The sequence below is a fragment of the Crocodylus porosus genome, unplaced genomic scaffold, assembly GCF_001723895.1.
Source record: "Crocodylus porosus isolate Cpor-Errol unplaced genomic scaffold, CroPor_comp1, whole genome shotgun sequence".
NCBI lineage: Eukaryota > Metazoa > Chordata > Crocodylia > Crocodylidae > Crocodylus > Crocodylus porosus.
In genome coordinates this window covers 37,052,738-37,056,133 of record NW_017728951.1, presented here as the reverse complement: position 1 = coordinate 37,056,133, position 3,396 = coordinate 37,052,738, and the positions used below count along the sequence as shown (strand labels likewise).

Below are 3,396 nucleotides of genomic sequence, written 5' to 3'. Positions count from 1 at the left end.
TTTCTGCTCCCTCTCTGCTCCTTGTCTGATCTCCTGCTCTGCTTTCTGCATCCTTCCCTATCTACTGTGCTACCCGTCCCCTTTCTGATCTGCAGTGTGCCACCCACAAAAGGCTGCTTGTGCCACTGGTTGGCCACCCCAAACACTGAATCCCCCCAAACACTTCTGCCTTGGAGCTTTTGTCTTTTTTGCACAGCTGGCATCTGTAGCAGGCAGCCCAGCTCTGCTTAACTGGCCAGGCATGATTATTATATAGTGTCCTGAGGCACTATAACTTTTGGGAGAATGAAGTGTATCAGTGGCAGAACAATCCCTTCCCTTCCTGGTCATTTCACTTGCTGATGGATTCCCTTCAGTAGCCAATTATCTCCTTAATGGGACATGTGAAGCCTCCACCAGATGTAAGTTTGTTCCGTCTTTCCTCTTCAGTATCTTGCAACTAGTCCTGCTTTATGGATTGGATGCAATCACTGATACCAGTCACTTTGGGAAGTCTGAATATAGAACTGGTAGTGACTACACAGATTTGTGGGAGAGCATGTCTTAAATTCAGAGCTTGCTGGCAACTTTCTGGCAGGCCCTGAAGTCAAGGGAAAAAAACTACAAAAAGGGGCTGGGATGATAAAGCACTGAGATTTTGCTGGAGAGTCTCGTGGTGTTTGTGCTCCTGGTGAGAATCCTATTCTGGTGTTAATCTGAAGTGACTCCACTGACTTCAGGGGAAAGCAGCACATTCTGATCTGTGGTTTCTAAAGCATCTTCCAGTGGGCTGCGCTAATTCTTTGCAGATGACTTCTTCTCTAGTGACCTGGAGTAAATTGCACTGAGAACTGCAGTAATTTGACACTCCCAGCTGCTGGCGTGAGAGCAGAAAGACTTTTATGTAACTATTTAACTTGAGCTAAACATCAGACATGCCAGGCTTGCAGCTGGCAGAGCCCCTGGATACAGATGCTGAGTTGAAGCAAAACAGAGGCAGCAAAGAGGTATTGATCCTGAGGGAGGGTTGCTTCTAGGCAATGGGAGAACCATGTTAGCTGGTGCAGGGCTTCCAAAGCTTTGCTGTTTTGTGTGGCTTGGCATTGGCTGGAGTGTGGATGCTGTGCAATTCATTTATCTCACTGCTTAAGAATGTAAAATGCTTGATCCACTTCCTAAAAACTATCTGGACCTGTTTTATTTAACTCATTCCCTGCCATTGCAGGGGTTTGAGGTGTTGATCTCTCTCTCTCTCCTCCTGTGATACGTGGTGGGTTTTGGGAAGTGTATAAGGGGAGGAGGAGGACTTTGTGCTATGTTGAAGAGGCCAGAATGGATGTTTCCATGGCCCCATTCAGACTAAATGTCTGTTACATCTTGGGGAAACTGGACTCTGCTTTCTTCCAGCCCCATGCTTCTAAATGCAGGGGAAATGATGCTCAGAACACTTCTTGGCTAAAAACTTCAGAAACACATGTGCGGAATTAAGCTGTATCATCTTTTCCATTCGTGCAAAAAGCTGTTAATTCTTCTCTCTCAGTCTTTTCAATGGGAGTAGAAGGGGCTTCTAAAGATTATTTACGGAAGGCAGAACAGCACTTTGTTGAATAGGTTACTTAAAGCAAATGGGAAGTAAGTTCTTCCCCAGCTTGTGGTTAGCACTGAAACCTACATTGCAATGAGTTTTTGGAGCAGGACAGAATCCATTTAGTGTCTTATTGCAAAGCAATTTCTGAAGACAGAGTGGGCCATTTGTATTTCCCTTCGCTTAATAAATTTGACTCAGATTTTGCTATGGTGTAGATCCATGGAGCCCCAATAATTTAAATAATGAGGTAGGGGTTTATTATAGGAAAGTATTATATTTTATTTTATATATTTGTGGATATTCCAAAGTGTGCTAGACACAGGTCTAAAGAACATGAATGGTCCTGTCTGTTTCTTTCCCCAAAAAGAAACTGATTTCTTTATTCACCTCAGAAACCTCATTCCCTGCTCCCAGCTTTTTTTCTTTTTAATATATGGGATAAGATAACTCCTGAATGGACCAAAGAATCAACCTGAAAAAATAATATCCTGGATAAAGTGCTTTGGCCTTGTCTATATACACCCAAATATAATGATTTAACTTAAAATAGCTGCATTATGCCAATTCAAACTCCTGTGTGGACCTACGTATAGCTGTTGAAAACTGGTTCTATTGGTTTAGCTTAACTTTGAGTTTTTAAATAAAACATTTTTTTTTACTTTACACTTTAACTTGATTGATTTAAAAATAACTTAAAATTTAACTTTGAGTTAAACTGTGCGTGCAGGCTATCTGAGTGTTCTGATGAAACAGGGTTAGGTTGAAAGCTTCTGTTGGTGCCTTGCAGATAAGCCTTATCAGAGCATTGTTATAAAACCCTAAAAGGATGTTTAGAGTAAAGGTGACATGTATAAGGAACTCCTACATTTGAAAGTCTGTGAGTCCACTTGATTCTGCTAAATTTATTTAATTGATTACCAGAGTATCAAGCCAGGTTTTGGACAGATTAGCTCAGTGTAATCACTTCCCTCAGGTGAGACCTGACTTGGCATTTGGGAAGATGCAGATCTAAAAAAGCAAAGCAAGCAACAGAATTTTTATTTAACTCAAAAACCCAATCTCTACCTGAACATTACAGGTGCTCGCTGTCTGTCGTGAACAGCATGCGGCTACTTTTGAGAGTTTACTTGTACATGGAAAATTAAATGTCTGGTGCCAGTAATTTTAGCTTCTAATATTAAGAAGCTTTGAGATCTAAGACCTGGTCTCCACTGACGTAAGTATGTTAGCTAAGGGAGTCATTTTTCTAACAAAGTAACTCTGCTGATATATTCCTTAGCATGGATATATGTGGGACTGAATTACAAAGTGTGTGTAACGGCTAAAAATGGTAGTAATTGTCTTGGATAAGTGCAAGTTGGGTGCATAATGTGAAATGGAGTTCTACCCATAGTCATTCTAATTACTTTTAAAGGTGCCATTGTTTTTCCAGTTCCTTAGATGCTTGCCTTGCCTCCCCAAACATATGCCAGCAGAAGCACAACGGATAGCGTTTGCACCTTGGGCCAGTGAGGAATAGTCGTTGTTGCAGGGACTGGCTCAGGGGGTAAGTGTCCGCATGGCCAGCAGCTACAGGGTTAACATGGCGGCTGCTGCTGCTAGTAAGTCCTGTCCAAGTGAGTGATGTGAAGCGCTGGATTCCACGGTGAGAAAAGCATGTGGGGACCCAAGAGGGTCTCTAACCTGATGATGTTAACTCCCCGGCTGCTGGCCATACCCAGAGCAGTGGTGTATTCCGTGGGGAGAAGGGAGAAGCTGATGAAGGGACTCCCATCCCCACTCCACTGCTGGAGCCACAAGTTCTGCTACCTCCGTTTTGGCACCCTTTC

General features: G+C 42.8%; 1 protein-coding gene across 1 annotated transcript in view; it reads left to right on the top strand.

Annotated features, from left to right (window-relative positions):
• The first annotated feature begins 751 nt into the window (after nucleotides 1-751).
• Nucleotides 752-3,396, top strand: part of LOC109324310 (ATP-binding cassette sub-family G member 2-like) — a 29,280-nt gene continuing 26,635 nt past the window's right edge. Inside the window, exon 1 of the mRNA XM_019556303.1 lies at nucleotides 752-986. The gene's annotated coding sequence lies outside the window, so the exon portion shown is untranslated. The remainder of the gene's footprint in view (nucleotides 987-3,396) is intronic.